The 20,455-nt window shown below is 38.8% G+C and overlaps 1 protein-coding gene across 2 annotated transcripts in view; it reads left to right on the forward strand.

The window, feature by feature from the left end:
• LOC126866438 (bifunctional heparan sulfate N-deacetylase/N-sulfotransferase) overlaps nt 1–20,455 on the forward strand; it is a 365,667-nt gene that overhangs the window by 110,576 nt on the left and 234,636 nt on the right. For both annotated transcript variants that reach the window (XM_050620010.1, XM_050620012.1), the window contains exon 3: nt 1,918–2,069. The gene's annotated coding sequence lies outside the window, so the exon portion shown is untranslated. The remainder of the gene's footprint in view (nt 1–1,917; nt 2,070–20,455) is intronic.

The raw sequence follows: 20,455 nt of genomic DNA on the forward strand, positions 1-20,455 counted from the left end.
TTTCATCCTTTTGTCACCTCCATCTTGAAAGCGAAGGACGCTTCCACGTGGATGTTAGGGACTGGAAGGTTCCTTTCCAGTCAGCGTAGAATTTGCTAAATTATTTGCCCTGTTTTGGTGTCATTGGTAAGAGAGTCTCTAATTTGAGAAATAGTCTGAGAAATTATATTTTACATCATAAGATACGTATGATACGGACGTACGTATGATATGAAGCGATATATTTATGAAAATATAACGGAACAGTGAAACCAATGAATTTATAGCTAATTTCACATTTCATCCAACACAAGTGTTTTACTTATGGCCAGCTATGTACTATGCGGATTTAAATTATAGATTTACTTGTTCTCTTCACGTTATATATTTTTTATATTTATCGCAACATATGAAATTATCGCAAGTAATAGATGAGATTTAAATTAGGTTTAGAGATTTGGATAAAACGAGGTTTTTAATTTAATTGCAAAGTATCAAGACGAATAGAGTTTTGAAGCCAACGCATTGTATTTTATCTACCGATGTTCATCTATGTGGAAATTTCGCTATATTTGTATCATATACTATAAATGTTTCTCATTCCTCGCATTCTAGCATTCTAAAGAAGACTTGAACTTTCTCTGTGATTCTTTATCAATTCTGCTTTGCAACCTCTTCCCTTGTTCATATTCTATTGCACCTTCTGCTTTGATATAGTACACTTAGGTACAAAGTGCTCCTTTTAAGTGTCCGTATCCTTTCTCCGCGTTATTCGCATGATATTCTGTTTTCCACGTCCTGTTTTCTACGATTTCGAGTCCCTTCTTGGAATTTCTCCCCTGTCTAGTGCCTTGATGTCCATAGTACATGGCATTTACCATAAGTAAACTCTGTCTTTTAAAAAGACGACATAAAATGAGCCGTGATATTATTGTAAATATTTGATGTGTACTCAAGGATTCGTAAAAAGTTTCCACAAAAAACATATTTCGGTTTTTTAAATATAAATAAATTATAATATCAAATTATAATATTATAATATTATATAATAAATTATAATATTATAATATCATGATGATGATGGTAGAAAACAGTAAACGGTATGTTAAAATCGCCATTACTAAACTACAAACATTTCCAGTTGAAGAGATGTGCAATTCCACGGAGAACCATATTTTCATAGCAGCGAATCAATTAAACGTTAAAACTGTTCTCACACGCTGAATACTCGAAACGTAGTTTCATCGCGCATAGTTAATTACAGCTTTCATTACCATCATTCCCAAGCATTCTTCAGAAGCATCTCGAACACCAAAGTCCCAACACCCTTGCTCTATCAGCTGTCAAGTACCTCGAGCCAAAACGCCAGCTCCAAAAATATTTCTCGTCGCGCTTCTATCCTACTTTCCCCACCACTGTATGTCTCACCCCACTCCTAAAAATTCAATTGCTAATTTAAAATTACAAAACAAACGACTACCCTTAAATCCTGCCTGCGAAACCTTGCGGCTTTCAATTTGTGCCGCGATCCAATCCCCTTTTCGCAAACCTCCAGAAAAAGCAAACTTTGGCGATTGTTTCTGATTGGAAAAATTGTTAAACTATATTTTTTAGAGATTGGAAATCACGAAACCATGGGTTAGGGGTAAGAGGTTGAATACGCGTGGATAATGAAAATTTCATTAAATTAATAAAATAATTGTAAAAATTTCATTCTTCTTATTTTAACGATTCATTGTTAGCTGAGACAACGTCGATCGCTCATCGTCTGCATTCTCTGTAACGCGATCGATCGTCGCGTAGAAACAGATCCAAGAATTAGTAGAAATAATCATCTTGTATCTATCTATTAAGCGGAATAAAAGTAAATAAAGAGAACAGAAGGACTGAGTTTGCAGTACAGTTGCAAAGTATGATTTTATTATTCATCGATTGCAGGTGCGGGAACCGACGTCGGACGCGGCCGATATACTCCCCCGGGGGCTATTTAACAGCGCGGCCGAGAAACAGGGGATAAAGATCGACGATAGCTGCACCGGTATCACGCACACGAACACAAACACAGAAAGAGGCGGTCACACAGGCAGCAGGTAAGTTTAATATCTCCATGTAGCAAAGGTATACATTGTAACGCGGGGAGAAAGAGGAAGGAAGCCAAGATTATTGCTTCAATATTGCCCCAGTGTCAGGCGTCTGCGTAGCCTTCCGTTTCTCGACGCCTTTAGCTTCTCGAGTCTGCGACCACTCTTCTCGCGCCAGCGTGAACCCGAGTTCCGATGGGATGGCGGTCCACCAGCTTCAGGGTAGTTTAAGTGCTCGAAGGTTTCAACGAGCTGCGTTTATTCAGAGTTAGAGGGTCAGTTTGTTATTCCTTTTCGAAATGGTCGACTTTCGTTTGTGCACTTTACGGGAGGATTTCGGGACGTTGGGTTTTTATTTTAGCGTTCGTTTCTGTTGGATGTTTGCAGATCTTTTTTAGGAAGTTTCTTTGGTAAGGCGAACATTTCACGTTTCTTAGACTTTTTACCAGGATTATGTAAAATAGTCGACAGACGCGTGAGATAGTTTTGCCATTAAAAAAGATTAATTACGTTAATTAAATGAAGATTCTCAATGAGCACACTTCCTCTTCCTACATTTACATATACAACATTTTAATTTACATATTACCACGATGTTGTAAAAAGTTCCTCGATCGTTCTACCATTAAATAAGAAGATAGTTTGCAGCAGCATCTAAGAATTAGAGCGAAAATTACCACACAGATTCCAATAAGCACACTTTCCTTTTAAGAGATTACATTTTAATTTACGTATTACTAGAAAATTACAGAAAAGTTTCCCACATTGATTTGCTTCCATTAGCCGTTAATTGAACGCGACTATAGAAGCTTCTGATCAAAGAATGACCCGATTATCAAGTTTACCAAAAAGCTTTCAACTCGAAATCCAAATCTGTTCGAACTCGTGTCGAATCCATCGCTAGCATCTTGCAGCTTGAATTCAAGTGGGCACGTGTGTGTACGATGGTCGCGCCGTTATTAAGTCATCTCTTACCAGTTATATCGTCTCTGGCGAGCTCTTACCCTCGCCTCTTTGAGTTTCTACCGTTTGGTTCGAATCAAGAAGCAGAATTCAAGCTACCTCGCGTCCAGACCGCGTATATTTTATCTACAAACCGGATTGCAGAAGTTATGTTCGACCTGAACGATTATCGGCACTTGGGAGATTGACGTTCATGCTTCAATTTGTCCGGCAAAGCTCTTTGTTGACCTTCCGCACTCTGTGCTTTTTCCTAACCCCTGGAACAGTAAATGCAAACCTGTTTGCACTGTTTAATCGGTATTGCGGTGCTGGGAATTTTCGTTTCCGAATAAACGTTCCAGCAAAGTGAATCGTCTTGGGGAATCCTTGCTATTGCTGTGATACGACTGTGGTCGCCCGTTGCGTTTTGCGATTGGGACATTCGGTTTACAGGAATTTCAATTTTATGGGGTGGAAAACTGCGATGAGAAATTGACACGATTAAGAATTTAACACCAGAATTGCTGGAATGGTGTATTTGTATTTTTCATAGGAATTTTATAGATTTACGATGCGTCTGTGTTTTACTCTTTTCAAGATTTGAATAACTTTCCATAAGATATTCAGATAAAGGCTTGTCCTCATTCTTTCGTTGTACTCTTCTTTTTTATCTTGACTTTTTTGACACACATTTTATAATTTAGTCTCGATAGTTCTTTAAAGTTTTGATTATTCTTCCTAATTTGTTTCTAATCAGAAAAGGAGGACGAAAGAGATTGGTTGTTCAATGATTGAAAATCGAACGTCTACGTGCATCTTCAGATTCATTTACCTTATTAATACAGTCACGATAGTTAAGACACATTATAGCCATAATATAATTTTTTAATATTTCGTATTACACGCATAATATATATTCCTAGAAGTGACATGTACATGCAAGTATACAGAAAAAGTTTATATAAATGTTCGAATTCTTTTGCGAGCTACAGTAATACACCCCCAATCCCTTCGATCTGCATAATCCCTAAGAATCTTTGAATCCTTTCCGAAAATAACGCCGGAACCCCTAAAATCCACATCGTTGAGTCGTCGTCAGAAAAACCATTGACCGTAGCCGTTGATGAATTAGCGGTGTTCGAACGAGAGCCAACAGGCAACAATCCCGCGGGCCAAGTCTCGGAGCATCGAGCGTCGTTTGCACGGTCTCTCCATTACGAGACACAAAGAAAATCCTGCAAAAAGACCGTGCTCGATTGGTGCACGGCTCTTTTCTGCCCTCGTTGCGATCACCATCGAACGACGATGTTGGAGAGAGAACGAGAAGGTTGGTCGGTGCACTGGTGTACCACTCGGTGGAGGTGGATGGACGCAGAGAGGGTTGGAGAGGATGGATCAATCGTCGTTGCGGAAGTGCGTTGATTTAGCAATCAGAGCAATGAGAAAGGGGTAGTGCGGCGGAGTGAGGGGATAGTAGGGAGGCAGTGGGCCAGTGTAAACGCGGATGGAAAGATGAACAAGCAACAGGAAAGAGAGGAACGAAGGGTACACACGGAAGGATAGCATCAGGAGATTGGGGGAGGAGGGAAAAAGGACCGTGTGCCTCTAGTAATTACGGTCGGTACAGCGGAATCATTTGTTTGCGCATTGTTGCCGCAAAGCATTGTTGCGCAGCGGAACGTTCCACCACCATCGGCCATCATCCCCCACCGTTGGGGGCTCGATTCATTCGCTTCATTCGCTTCTCTGGTTGTTCGACTGGTCGGCCCTCGTACCAAGCTTCAAACGCATTGTACCCTTTACGGGCCGCCTTCTAGCAACGATAGTGTGCTATATATTATACATGGTATAGCACACACAGTATAGTATAGTAATATATATATATATTGATTAGACTGGTACGTATGTATGCATGTGCTCATGTGTGGCCAATGCTGCTGGGATCAACGCTGTAGAAGTTGGACCAGACGAATTCGACTGCGATGACAAATTAAGCGGGCGAAGCTGCGGCTAACTAGTCCGTTGAAACAGCCCGCTTCGATAAAGAGCGCTTCCGGTGCTGTTTTCTGACTACAGTTCCAGCAAATGACTTTGGTGTTGCTGGATGATGCGTATCGTATACTGTCTAGATGGTAGTGTGGATGTTAAAAGTTTGGGCGATGGTGTTAAGATAGACTGTTAGAGATCGTATGGGAATATAATTGTACAAAGGGCAAAGAAATTTAGTATTCTATTTCAAATCATGAAATTGCGACAGAGAATAATGTTACAACATAGTCGATCGTGAAACTAAAGAGATGACACTTTTAAAAATTGAGCCTTGATTTATATACAAATATAAAGCCATCAAGGGGCTGAAGAAGTACACTGCTATAAGCTCCAAGCATTTCATTCGATTAAAATATTTAGTTTATATATACACCGCTATGATATTCAGTTTGCCGTATAAGGAGAAATATTCGAGCTAAAGGAAACGATAAATTATATCAACACGCATAATACGCACATAAAATTTATCTATGGTACTTTCGTAAGCCAGTAGAGAGTTTGGTGAATCGTAGTTGTATGATTGTATTACGTGCTCTTCCTCGTTTGAAAGAATGCAGAGAGTAAACCGTTTTTGATATGTTTTTCCAGCGACGCGTTTGGAGACGTTCCAAGCAGCAAGCATTTCGGTGTGAATTATATGAGACGTAGTCACTTCCTTCTGTGCCATCAAGCAAATGAGATTCCAGGGACAGGAGATAGAAAAAATGTTTCCAGGATCAGATCGTGTGCCTCTAATTTAATGAAATGCTGGAAGCTTCTGAGATTGCGCTTTTATAGTCCCTTGATGATTTAAGGATTAACGTGTAGGAAATTTCAACTCCTCTTATCACGTCTTTCCTAAAACGTCAATGACACGAACCTCAAGAAAATAATTTCTTAATGAACAATAATTTCTTTATGAAGGCTATTCTATACCGACCAGTAGAGGAACGTATATATTTTGCAAAGATCGCAAAAGTATTTAAGCTGTCAATCATTCATCACATTAATAAATCTTAATATTCAGTGGAACCATCTTTAACGTTTATGTGTTAAAACGGCTACTCGTTTTATACTATACCTTTACTAAATACTTGCACATACTTATATAACAATATCTAAATTCTGGTATGTCTTCAGTGAATATCTATTGTAGTAACTTTCGTATTGATTTTCCGATTGCTTTCCAATTTTATCAATATAATCAGTCGTGTCTCCTTACAATACTAAAGAAATCTCAGAAAGTTTTTGCATGATACGCGTGATATATTTATAAAAATATTCCATGGTAAGTTTAATTTTTCTACGATCCGTGTACAAATTTTCCAGAGTCAAATATCTTCGTGAGGTAGCCGTATCTCATAAATATTTTCCTATTCCTAGGAACCTAATCGTTTCGAGTGAAACGCCATAGAAAAAGGATAGAAAGTCACCAACTGAACATCGACGAATATTACAGCCGAATACCGAAAATATCCGGTCAACGATACGGCTTGCGAGTCTCTCCATTATTTCCGCGTCAGGTACGAGCCTTCACAGCCATATTAATTATCGAAGATGCCGACCAGACCTGGCGAAGCAATTTTCCCCTGAAACGGCTCGGCTGGCAGCGCCTATCGAGGCGTATCGATCCCGCGTCTCGAATATTCGATACCCCGCAATATTTCGTAATGGATATTCAATATTTACGATGGTGGACAAACGAACTGATCGACTGGCAGCAGAAAAAAAATCGCCAACGAGATCGCCAGCGTATGAAGTTCTGCAAATATTCTACGGGTAAAAGGGCGGCGCAAAACTCTCGGCCGTTGCCTCGAGATTGCTCGATTTCGTGACCGTTAAAAGGAAGCGTATCGTGAACCGGAATTTGCTTCCGAATTTCGTGATATTTCGGTGCACGAGGTGTCTGCAGTTTATCTTTTTTTCCTCTCTCTCTCTCTCTCTCTCTCTCCCCCTCTCTCTCTCTCTCTCTCTCTCTCTCTCTCTCTCTCTCTCTCTCTGTGAATATTCGTCACAGGATTGTTGAGGTTATGGATGAAATGGTAAACGATGCAAATGTGAAAAAATGGAAAAGGATTCATTTCAGTGGGGAGGAATGTAAATGTCACGTAGAATAAAGTGAAAAGAGTTATAAATATCAGTTAACTTTTTTTCATTTTTAAGGCCATTATACGATACAGCTACTATCGTAAGTGTCCTCCAAATAATGGAAAAATGATATCTTGAAAAGCGTGAGAATAGAATACAGACATCTTGACAGAGTTGATATTTTTAATTCCTATAACTTAATTTAATTAATTTTATTCTTTGTAAAGATTAAAACGCGATGCGATTGAAATATCAATGGAATAGCAAAGAATGAATTATTAAAGAGAACTGCAGACAACTTTCAATTAAACTCGTCTGAATGCTCAAAGTTAATTAAATAACGAGTATCCCTAAATTTCTCGTCAACCCTCTAAATCCAAATTCCGATCTCCAGCAAGGTGAAAGATTAGTTCAACAGGGCAACATAATTTAACAAGAAGTACAAATTAGACCGGAAGAACTAATCGAAGAAGTACGGCAGTAGCAGTTGCGAGGATAATAATTTGAGAAACTAAATAACAAAACGTAGATCCTCGGTAGAATTCCTCGTACCCGTATCAGTTCTATCCATCCAATTACCATCCGGAGAACTTGCACGAAACATCAAAACACATTCTCGTATCCGTTAAGCATCTCGCGCTCGTCTGTCTCGTTAAGGATCGAGCGGTGAAACTCTAGAAAGACGCGTGCTGCCAGGATCCGGCCGGAAATGCAAAGTTGTTGCCACGGCGTGCGAACTTGCACGAAATTAGCTTGGTCTAGTGGATGGAAGCGGGTCAAAGGTGAGTCTCCGAGGATGTATTAGCCGAAAATTCGGGCTGATTGAAGCGCATGCCGGCGTAACCCGCGTCTCGACGAAGCTTCATAGGGCGGAGCTCGAAATTTTCAAGCGAGTTTCGTGTTTGTACATTGTCTCTTTACATTTTGCCCTGTTCGTGGCTTCCAGCTACACGTGCACCCTCAAATGTCTTGAAAACTATTTTTAACGAAAGTTTAAGGTTTTAGTTTGTGTAGATCGCTATGTACGATATTCGACGTATCATCGTGTTGATAAAATATAACGATTGTTCTAAGACTTTTGTCTATAGGTTCTAACCTGCAGGTTCTGTTTCATGAAGGATATACTCTTACGCTCTAAAGCCTTAGAGCATATCCTATTTTTTATAAAAATGTAATAGATTTCCTATAGATTATTTGATAGAATATTATTTGCTAGAATAGATGCCTTTTAAGCCTTTTAAGGTAAAAGAACCATCAAGTCAAAAGAGATTCAATTACAAGGATCGAAAGCTGAATTACTAATAAGAGGATGAAACATAAAAGTGGGTCTTTCATGGAAATCTTCGTGGAAGAGGAAGAGGATGTCTACGAAACTCATAAAACATGCAAGCATTGAAATTTAAATCGTCGCGCTTTATGGATTGTATGTTGCGTTATATGTTGCATGTGAAAGAGACGAAGACTTTTAGGAGCCATTACTATGGGTTCGTTGAAAATTTAATCCTGATAAAAAATGGACGCTCCCCTTGAGACTCTCTATAGCGGAGCACTTATCTCTTTGTATTTCCAAGTTTTTATGCTTTCCTTCCTTTTTTCTACGTTAGATAAATCGTTGGCAATCTTTCTGGTTTAGTCAAGGCGTTCTATTTGCACGATTTTTATCCGTTCGATTCCCTCCGCGAAAGTAGGACGACAATACTTGAAAATTCAAAGTTCCCTTCGACAGTGTTTATCGTTGGTTTTATGTATAATTTATGTGTTTGGTTCGGTGGGAAATTTATTCCGGCCGATTTCGAATCCAGATTTACCAACGAACGACGAGTGGACCGAGATCAAACGCGAATATTCCTTTCATTGCTCGCAATTTGTACAGCTGTCGATTTTCGTGCCAAATATCACCGACGATTCTCTCTTAACTTTCCGACCAAATCGCGAATTTTAAGTTAAACGATGTTCAACGACGCGTTCCGGTGAATTACGACCCGGGTCGAAGTTTCGTTCGTTAAATTCCGCCCCGTCATGAAATGAATCTGGAAATATACTTCCTTGTTTCTCTTCTTGCGCTCTTCGCGACGCCCAACCATTCTCCTACTTCAAGTGTCTACTCTTCTGTTAACTTTGCCTAGAAGGTATTCTTCGAATTCATATAAACTTCTTCGTAATTACGATCCGTGGATCGTTATCCAATCCTTACAGATCGTATTCCGTCGATTCCTAAAAAGTATAAACTTTTGAATTACTCTAGAATCAACTAAGAATCAATAGGTTTCTAGATCCAATTGAGAATTTTCCATTTCCCAGAAAGTTTATTAAACCGGGCTATTCTACCTTCATTTCCAATAATTACGAGATAAGCAGAAAAATATCGGGAAAAAGAGACAATTCGGATATTTGTAATTCATCTGAGAATTCTCATTTCTGACAAATTTGTAGTAAATCAGAATACCCAAGATAAGATTGTCTATATCTTTACTTGCAGCAATTACAAAATGAGCGGAAGAATCTCGAATAAAATCTTTATTATATTCACATACCTGGAACGTTCCAATTTGCAGTTTTGCGTGACGATTGAAATAGATTCCGCTATTCTTATCGCACTATCGTTGGTATTCTTTCGAGATCGCAAGGAAACGCGAATCGAACGATTTTCTCCGTCGTGTAGCCACGAGATCTCTCGTGCGATCTAAGCACGCCATTACGCCGCCGGAAGGACGTTTAATCTCCGTGGCTCGAGCGTTTCAGCGTTTCCTAGAGGCGGACGAGAACCAAGACGATCCGTCGAGGATCTTTGCCAGCATTTACCGCGATTTTCTTCTCCGACCTCGCGACATCCCGTCTGATCTCCCTTGATCGTGCCCTTTACTTTCGAATCCGGACACCTGTTCGCAGTTATATTCGCCAAAAGAACGCCTCACGATCTTCTGTTACGAATTTTTTCCAGATAGAATTTTTTCAATGTAGGATCTTTCAAGATACGAGAAAGAAAATTGAACGAATCTGGCTTTTAGCCCAGTTCTAGGATAATGAACCTCTGAGTGTGGTTTTCATTTCATTTTTTGATGATTTAATTTCTTCAATACTTTTTTATATTGCGAAGGAAATATTCTTAACTATCGAAAGCAAAAGAGGGAAGTTTGTTGCTAATGTTTTGTTTATAGAGGAAAATGGATGATTCATGTTTTACTTTTATTTTATAGTAAAAGAGTATATGAAATTTAAGTGTGACGTTTCTGTACAAAGTTTTGCTCGAAATGTTATCGAGATTTGAAATTACTTTCTCGGATTTATATCTTCGTATGTAATGTCATCAAAAAATCCTCCAAAATTGCCATGGAAACAGACAGGTCTTCGTACATCTCTGAACAACTTTTAAAGAACTTCTACATCGATAGTCGCAAACCAGCGATGGACAATGAGAGTCCAACTAATAATAATCGACGAAGGGAAGAACATAAAACGGTATTTCATCAAAATTCATGTGTCGAACGAGACATTCAATTAATGTCCATTAAGAAGCGGAAGATTTGATAAAACTACGAAACAACTTAGAATGAAATAGAATGAAAAGTAGGCTTCTGGTAGAAGCCACGTCTACGAAGAGGATTTCTTACGCTTGTACAGGAATCTAATGAACTCTCAGGCTGTCTCATTGCCTGCTGTCGCGCGAACTCGTGCACGAACAGTGGAATAGATATCGGAATAGAATTTTCCTTCCGCTACCAGCAGCTTGGACTCTGAAAATTGCTTGTCAGCTGTCGCGATCGTTGGTTCTCGTTTTTCATTGGCTAAATCACCCGATTCTTTTCCTCTTATTCGGCCATGCTTGCAAATTGACGTTGTCTTTCTCTGTGAATGCGATTCTAATAGCTTTCTGATAGGAATAAACGTTTGATCGTTAAATTGGTGGAATGTACGGTGCGTTTGGAGTTTAGGAAGATTTTAGGATCGATATTAAACAATTAGAGAATGTTGAAGATCTACTTGACACTTAAGAAATTTAAATCTTAATTTCTTCGTTCCCTTTTTAATGTTAAATCTTAGCATGTTAGGTCAATCTACTTTAAATGCTACTAGCACAATTTTTGAAGAGATTCTCTTCAGCTACTAATCTTTATCTTTAAAACGATCTCGCCTTTGAGGATTCTCTAATCTTACATTCACGTCACATGTTCTGTCCCTTGCATTAAACAAGAAATTAAGAGCAAGGGAAAAGGAAAGAAAAGTAAAAAAAGCAAGGAAAACGAGCTTTATCTTGTTCTTTTTTGCGCAGACCTTTAGGTTTAATCGTGAGACATCTGGAGTGTCTTTTTTGCGTGTCCTCCTCGTTACCAGAAACACCATTCTCATTGTAATGTTACAAATGGCCTGACACCCGACGTTGCTTTAAAACTTTTTATCAAACGTTGAAACATTGTTTACCTTTTCTGACATGCACAACCGCTGTTTTTAAATGTTTCCATTACCCTGGACCACAGTCATATAGAAGATTGGTAATTAGTTTTTTATTTTCAGCTATGAAGATGGAAAGATGCAGGTTTGAAATATAATATATACAAGTTATTTTCGGTATTTATGAATTTCTATAGAAATTTCCTCTATTCATCTGCAGGGAAATAAAATCATATCGCTTGTAACGACGATAATTACTAAAAGAAAAACTAAAATGAAATTAAACCAAAATTTTTGTTCCTATATACTCTGTTCTTTTCTTCTTCTTATTCTTATAAATTGCAATCCACACTATTCTTTTCTATTTCTATAGAAATCTAAATTTCCCTTACGTTCTTACAAAAAAAAAAAAAAAAGATTACGATTCATATCACAATCATATTCATATAAAATCGTCTTTAAAAGCAATTTTCTCCGCACAGCATCCACCAATCAATAAGATACGTTTGATCGTCGCCGTAAAGTGGCCGATCTGCCATCGACAGGATTCAAATCAGTCTGAGATCGCAGCTCATTAAAGAAACACAAAAAGACGCAGACGTTCGTGTTTTCCATTCAATGTTTCCATTCAAGCGATCGCACCTGTAGCTCCCCGTCGCCATTTCTAGCATTTGCTAGAAAGAAAGGTCGATGAAAGTTTCACGACACCAAAATTGTTTCCGCAGAAAGAAATAATTAAATGCATGGCTATCGAGAAGCGCGAGGAGTAATTGGTCAAAGCGACGAACAAGATCGAGTTCTCGATCGACTTCCGAATGGCGATCGTGAAACTTTTACGAGCCGTAAGCGGCAAGTAACTGGAATCCTCCTGACACCTGTTAAAGAACCTACATATTATAGTTATCTACTATAGTTCTCTTGTCTGATGCAAATCTATGAAACGATCAAACTTTTTATTAGAGTCTTTTATCGCTCCCGAATAATTTCTCGTATTAATTATTCGGAAGTCGATTTATTGAGGCCGTGAAATAATGATGAGTAGCGCTACTCGTTGAGTGACCGCTGTTCTACTGGGAGACTCTACAGGAAACCTTCTCCATGTTCTATATTCTATCTAAATTCTACATCTATTTAAAAATTGTTCTACTTTATAGAATTTTTTAATCCTCCTGCGACCCCTTTCATTATGCCGTGAGAGCAGAGAAATCAGATCTTCCCAAGAAGGAAAAGAGAAAGAATGCATGAAAAATATAAAGATACGAGAACTACCTACAATATAGGTTCTGTCTGAAATCCATCAAATCATCTAATTTGAAATCATGGAATATCTGTGTATTGACGTCCAGAAAAAGATCAAAGTCTATCTTTTGTGACCACACAAAGTTCAAGTTTCGTTTCAAGCCTATTTAATAACAAACTAATAATTTTCGTCACCTCTCAGGCCCGTTCGACGCTTGTTAAAGCGCCGGAAGTTATCGCCATGTCTCGCCAAATCCATACACCGCTTCTCTTCTCTGGTGCAAATCGATGGAACGAGTCAACTCCCAGGTCAATTATCGTGCGACGTAGCCTGCTGGTTTTCGGAAACCAACCTCTTCGACTTCATTTCCCGTCCTCAGCCGCATTGAAATCGTCTCGAAGGCTACCTAACGCTTCCACGTTGCGGCAGGATGGTCTTTCTCGCGGCTCTGAAAGCCGTGGAACAATGTTACCGGATGCAGATGAGACTCGATTCCCTCCAGACCGCCCCGACCTCTTCCTTCTTGATCCCGGGGATCGAGCGGAATTTCTCAGAGACGTAAGTGAGATCTCGCTTTCAGACACCCAGCCCGTTTTGGTCGCCGTCGTCCTTGACTCCTCTCGCTTCTACCTCATTCGGCATGGTTCGATTTCTTGTCACAGGGAAATGAGGTTCTGAATGGATGCCGGTTCGTATTCAAGTCTACGTTTCTTGCTATTTGAGACTCGTCTTTCTTGTTCGGGAAATTTCAGCCTGATGAGCTGGTAGACATTCTTCTACTTTCGGTATCTTGCCTTTTGCTTTTCAATCTTTCGCTGCTTCTTTCGACTAACGGATGCTCGATCTAAGCTTTGGGTTCTACATATTTTCCTATTCATTTTCTTTCTTGTTCTAGGCATCGATTTTGGAACGAAAAATTATCGTACCTGACAATCACGTATGTAATCGTATGACTTTATTTGATCCACCGTAGACGAAACGGATAAGTTTCTTTCGAATTTGCAAATTATTATTACCATTATAACAAATGGTTGCAAACTATTATTATTTTTATTGTAAAAAGTTACAAACGTTGGACTGAACCAATGATTGTATAATGTATTAGAAACGTCTAGGAATATTTCAATATATTTTTGAGATATTTCTTTGAGCATCCAAAACGTTACAAAAATTAGAATATTATATGTCTTGGTGCATTTATGAAGAGCTAATGGTACATTTATCTTCTATTAATGTAATACATCAGAACGATAAATTTATCATCGAAGCAAACAGGACAAATAAGCGTCGTTTCACATGTATTCGTATCTTTGCTCAAAATAAAACGTCATTCAAAAAATTTCAAACTTATCAGTCCACGCTTCAACAACCTATTCCGAACTTTCTCTAAATTCAATACCCCTATTTGCTTTGCAATTTTTCCCATATTTTCTGATCGCGGAGCACAGTTTTGCTACTTTTCTACCAGTTTCCACCGTCGCTTGTCCGCGCTGGCAGAAAACTTTCCAACGCCCAACCGCCTCTTTCTTTTTCTCTTTTTCTGAATGCAGAATTTCTTGCCATCGCACCGGTCGCTTCATCGGCTCCATTCTCCATTCAGTGTCACCGTTTGCCTAACGGTGCATCGTGGCTCGCTTTATCGCAGCGTCGAACCGGAAGTCCGCGGTCGAACAGCCACCAAGCTTCGATCGTCGGTTTCGCGGTCAGGTCTCGATGGTCCATCGACCTCTTTGTTGCAATTTTTCCTCCTGTCGTTGATTTACTTGATTATAAGTTAGTGTCGCGAAAAATTCACGCTGCTTACGGTCAACCGTGTACCTTTTTTCTAAAATTTCCACCAATTTCGGTTTCTTTCTCTTTTCTCGATGCAACCTTGAACTTGGTTTCTCATTGGAAAAAAGAGGGAGGCCAGCGTTTCAGTGGAAAATCCTGTGATAGTTTCTTTGGAAAGGGAGATCTCGCGCTGTTTTCCTTCATTTTATCTCATTATTAGTAAACTTGAAATTCTCTTGTGAGAAAGAACTTTCTCCGCGTTTTACACAGCTATCTTCTATTACAGAATTTCGTTTGTTTTATTATTCTACCCTTAATTAATTAATTCTGTGAATTGGAGTTCTAGTTGAAGGATTGTAGATCGCAAAGAGGATGAGTTTTGGAAGATGAAATACTTTTTTAAAGAAGGAAACGCTAATTATCTTAGCTAACTAAAATTTCCTAATTTCGAAGGGTCTTCCATCTTTCATTTTAAATTCTCGTCTTATTTTACGTCTCACGAATTTGGCTAAGTGTGAGGGGAGGGAATCGATTAGATTCGAATATGTGATCGAATAGCAACAAGACTTTATAGCGCAAGATCTGCTAACTGGAGGTGGAAAATACCAAAGAAAGAAAGAATTAGTTCCACTAATTTATCGATATAAATATTAAATTGTATTATATGAAATTTTTAATTACCAACACTCATATACACTTGTAAAAGTCAAAAAATTCAAATCGTACATCGGAACGAAAATTCTACGCTTTAAAATATAATAATACAAAAAAATAATTTTCAAAGGTGAAAAAATATTTACCGAAAGAAAATACGTTACGAATAATAAATAATTTAACGATCGTTGCAAATATTAAATTTCGCGATTTTATCAATGCATGACACATAGTAATTCATTTCAATTATACAAGTAAAACACGAGCAATCGTAAACTGAAAGCAGTACTTTTTCCCCTCGAATCTTTCCTCGGGCTCCCACAAAGACTTCTAGTTCGTTTCAGCGGTGAACAATTTCCGCAAACAATTTAATAATATTATCCGAGGATGCGCACGCGTGCGGGAATGCGGCATTAATTGCAGCGAATCGTGATATATAATTAACGGGGGTGGGCTGCATGGGCGTATCGCAGTCGGCAACGAACGGCCGAAGTGGGTCGGAACGTTTCGTCGACGTTACATTGCATTACGGAACATAATTTCCGTTTATGCGCCGCAGTATAACACACAAACAGCGGCACGGACGCGCACTCACTGGTGCACACGGTCCAATAACTCGGCCCGTCTGCGAGACTTTTGATCGCGCGTGTATTTCATCGCTTTAATACAGAGGCGAGTCTAGTCGAGCACATTGGCCCCGAGACACAGAAAGTTTCGAGTCGAACGAGAGACAACCCTCGCTGGAAAATATATGTGGCACAGCCAGCAAAGAGTCGGCCGAACGAAGTGTGTGGGATGATTAACGAGTTTTACGGCTCGACCGCCAATTCCGCTAACAGTTTTCTCGTCGCGAAAATTCACCGGCTTGAGAGAGCCTCCGCGTCTAACTTTGTTCATATTCCCGGACCCTGTAATAGCGGCTCATTTGCTAATGCGTTCATAATTTAATCGGTGCCACGGCTGGCCCGCGGAGTACACGTTCGCAGCCGATTAATTCGATCGAAGTGACTTCCTCCGTGAGGGAAGTACATCTGGGGTTATCTAAAAAATGTTGAGTTTCTACGAGTAGTAGAATGTATTACGACCTGAAGAGAAATCTTTACTCGGGATCGAATATTTCTGTAGAGTTTGACGTGGTAAATGATTGTTAGAAAGACAATAGATCTTTTGATTGTTAAACAAAATATTAATAAATCTAGCAGAGTGTAGTGCGTTATAGATAGTAGGAGTAGCAGAAAAGGATTTTATTAGGAAACAGTGATGTTTTAAGTAGATCGTTTGGTGAAATATTTCGAAGTTTTAACAATGGTAGTGTACTTTATGAACAGTGGAGATACTAATTTCTGCTTCACCTCGTTTATACCCTGGATTTGAAGTTTATGTCTAGCACACCAGAGTTTCTGTATGAAGACATTATATGAGACGTAAAATAGAATTTCATAGTTTCTAAAAGATTAGTCCTCCGTTTTTGAGAACAGTCGGATATCGTAAAGTAAAGATAAAAAACCCTTTTGAAAAACACGTTCACCAAGTCCAAGTTTCTTCCGCAATATAATTTGAATAATTTCTCGAATCCACTAATAATGTATTCACCGATACAAGAAAACGGGGTAAATACCATAACCGTTACTTACCACGAATGCCATATACCATGGAAACAGTCTTGGAAAGTTACGCGTCACGTTCACCTCAAATAACGGCAACCTGTTAACACGACCGACAACTTGATTCGCCGTTGTAATTGCAAAGTTGATCGTCCCAGACGTCTATACCGCGTTGAGAAGTTCGCGAAGCGGTTACGTCGCTTTCAAGGGAGATGATTTACAGATTGAATTTCAAGCGGTACTCGTTACGGCACGGAACAGCTTCTTCCACCCCCTTCATCGAAGGAGTAGCCGGTGTTCGTATTAATTCGACGAATTTTTAAAAACGTCGTGGTAACTTCTTTCGCCGCTGGTCGCTTTGTATTTTAATCGACAACGATCCTTTTTATAATGACCGCTGGTTTCGCGTCTGCTATGCAAATGACACTCTCGGGGAAAAAATTGCCTCCTCCGTAGAAAACACGAGGGAATACCAACGAGATATCTACACAGCACTCCCGCGCTTTCCTTTTCTCTCTTTATGTTTCTGCTCTTTTATTTTTCTCCTCACATTTTTTTCGTTTGTTTGTTGCTTTTGACGGAACACGGTCAGCTTGAATACCAAATGGCTGCCCCTACCCTTGGGCTTGGTTCTTTGGCGAATCCTGCGCAATGATTACGAGCACGTAAGATTTGCGGGAAATGGAACACCCTCTTGGATCCGGCGGCGTTGCAATTTGAACCTGTGTCGTCCTTTGTAGCGTGTGCAAATCGACACTTTTCCCAGTCCTCGCTCTTCCTGTCGTTACCTTTTGTTGCTCCCTTCCACGTGTTTCCATGTAAAGTAGGTGCCGGAGCTAGAGAAGCAGCCTCGGCTAGTGATGTATTTGAAATTTAACGAGAGTTGCTCCTATTCTTTCCTGAAGTTTTGTTATAAATTCAGAGGCGTTATAAGCATATGGAGATTTTTCCTCTTAGCTTTAGAGTAATAATCTATGGGATATGACAATAAAGCTTCGAGATAATGACTGAATCTCACTCATTAGGAATCTTCTATTTTCCTATTTGCTGTTCTGCAAAGTAAAGCGATTGATCACAAAAAGCTCATCCACCTTAATGAATATCGAATGCGACAGCAAAAATCACAATTTCAGAAAATTACCTTCTAGTAATCTATTCGAACGAATGATGGGCATATCTGGGTTAATAAAATCGGAAATCAGATTAACAATATAGATTCTGTCATTCTGTCGAACTTTGACGATCTTTAACGTCCTTTGGCAGTCGATCGGGAATTACCTATAGCGACAGATGCTTTCATGTATTGGTGAACGATAAGGAACTAAAAGAAGGTTGCGTCCAAGTGGACATGTGGTCGTTACGATGGCCAACGACGTTAACGAGCCCCTTTTACAGAAACCCGGTCGAAGGAAGTTCGATACTGGCACTTTATTGAATCACGAATTTCGTAGAAATCGCTGGCGCCGCCGGGGCAAACGACGATTCTAGCCCGGTTCGAATGTATATTTAATGCGATTACTTGCAAGTTTGCGTTCGAGCCGCGTTCCCTTTAAAAATACGATTCCTTATGTGGGTCAACGACGCTAGTTCACTTAAAATGGTCTAGGGATGATTTTGGATGAATTTTGCCGATAGAGACGATAAAATAGTTAAAATAATTTTGTTATGAGTTTGGCACAATATATTAATTTAGAAATATTCTTGTAATAATATAGGTGGTCAAAATTTTTAAATTTTTAATTTAGAGTGTTGCTGCTGTGGACGATTATCTTCAATAAAAACGACGAAACCCTATTACAAGCCTAATACATTGATGTCATTTGTATGATACTGTGATGAATATTGATTTCAAGATAATTATTGAAACAAGATGTACGATCACAAGAAGTGAACATAAAAATCAAAGTTCTCCTGCTTTGAACAATATATACAGAACATAATGTTTCCACGTGTCGTATAGACTGTTTTACAAATAATTATTCACTTGCACCATGTTGTTGTTGTTGTTGTTGTTGTTGTTGTTGTTGTTGTTGTTGTTGTTGTTGTTGTTGTTGTTGTTGTTGTTGTTGTTGTTGTTGTTGTTGTTGTTGTTGTTGTTGTTGTTGTTGTTGTTGTTGTTGTTGTTGTTGTTGTTGTTGTTGTTGTTGTTGTTGTTGTTGTTGTTGTTGTTGTTGTTGTTGTTGTTGTTGTTGTTGTTGTTGTTGTTGTTGTTGTTGTTGTTGTTGTTGTTGTTGTTGTTGTTGTTGTTGTTGTTGTTGTTGTTGTTGTTGTTGTTGTTGTTGTTGTTGTTGTTGTTGTTGTTGTTGTTGTTGTTGTTGTTGTTGTTGTTGTTGTTGTTGTTGTTGTTGTTGTTGTTGTTGTTGTTGTTGTTGTTGTTGTTGTTGTTGTTGTTGTTGTTGTTGTTGTTGTTGTTGTTGTTGTTGTTGTTGTTGTTGTTGTTGTTGTTGTTGTTGTTGTTGTTGTTGTTGTTGTTGTTGTTGTTGTTGTTGTTGTTGTTGTTGTTGTTGTTGTTGTTGTTGTTGTTGTTGTTGTTGTTGTTGTTGTTGTTGTTGTTGTTGTTGTTGTTGTTGTTGTTGTTGTTGTTGTTGTTGTTGTTGTTGTTGTTGTTGTTGTTGTTGTTGTTGTTGTTGTTGTTGTTGTTGTTGTTGTTGTTGTTGTTGTTGTTGTTGTTGTTGTTGTTGTTGTTGTTGTTGTTGTTGTTGTTGTTGTTGTTGTTGTTGTTGTTGTTGTTGTTGTTGTTGTTGTTGTTGTTGTTGTTGTTGTTGTTGTTGTTGTTGTTGTTGTTGTTGTTGTTGTTGTTGTTGTTGTTGTTGTTGTTGTTGTTGTTGTTGTTGTTGTTGTTGTTTCATTTTAGTCCCTTAGGTATCAAACCTTTGTCTTTATTTATTATCATTAAGCTGATTATCCGTGAAAAATGCTCTGTATTATTTACATTGTACAATAGAAGCTTCATCAAAATCCACGTCTGCTTAAAAATTCCGAAACTATCCGCAACCTTTCACTTTCCCCGATCCGCGCTCTATACTATCACCAGAACATCAAACTGTAATCAAACCCCTTCTCAACAACCATACTCCCTTTTACCGTACCCGAATGGATATTGAACTTCGAAACTGCGTACTGATCCTCGGAAAAGGATGAAAAGAAGCTCGATGACCCGACCCAAAAACCTCAGTGTGCCAAGGAATACTTTATTCGATCGTAAAACGGACTGTCCGATTTCCATGGCTTTTCAAATAATGTGACCGTACGATGCACTATGTCACCGGAGTAGTTTCGGGTCGAAGGCGCTGTAAATCGATAGTATCGTAGTCTTTGCATCTAGTTTACTGTATCACACAGAGATTGGATCGAGTTTAATGTAATATGTTGATATTAATATGTAGATATGTAGATAGATCTCCCTTTATCCTAATATATCGACTCAGAAATGCCTTTTGTTCGGAGTTTCGTGTAACTTAGAGAAGATGTCTTTTTTCTTGATTTAATTTTCATTCGTAGGATGAAACAAATATTTTTTCCGCGGTCATGTTCACAAACATATGTATGAAAATCTGCGGTTTAGTCGTAAGAATAGACAAAACCTGGAGAATTTCACGGATTAACGTCTAAGAAAGAAAATCAAAAAATAGGAGAAAAGAGAAAAATATTCGCGCGAATCGTACGAGCCACGTTAA

The sequence above is a fragment of the Bombus huntii genome, chromosome 6 (genome assembly GCF_024542735.1).
Source record: "Bombus huntii isolate Logan2020A chromosome 6, iyBomHunt1.1, whole genome shotgun sequence".
Taxonomy (NCBI): domain Eukaryota; kingdom Metazoa; phylum Arthropoda; class Insecta; order Hymenoptera; family Apidae; genus Bombus; species Bombus huntii.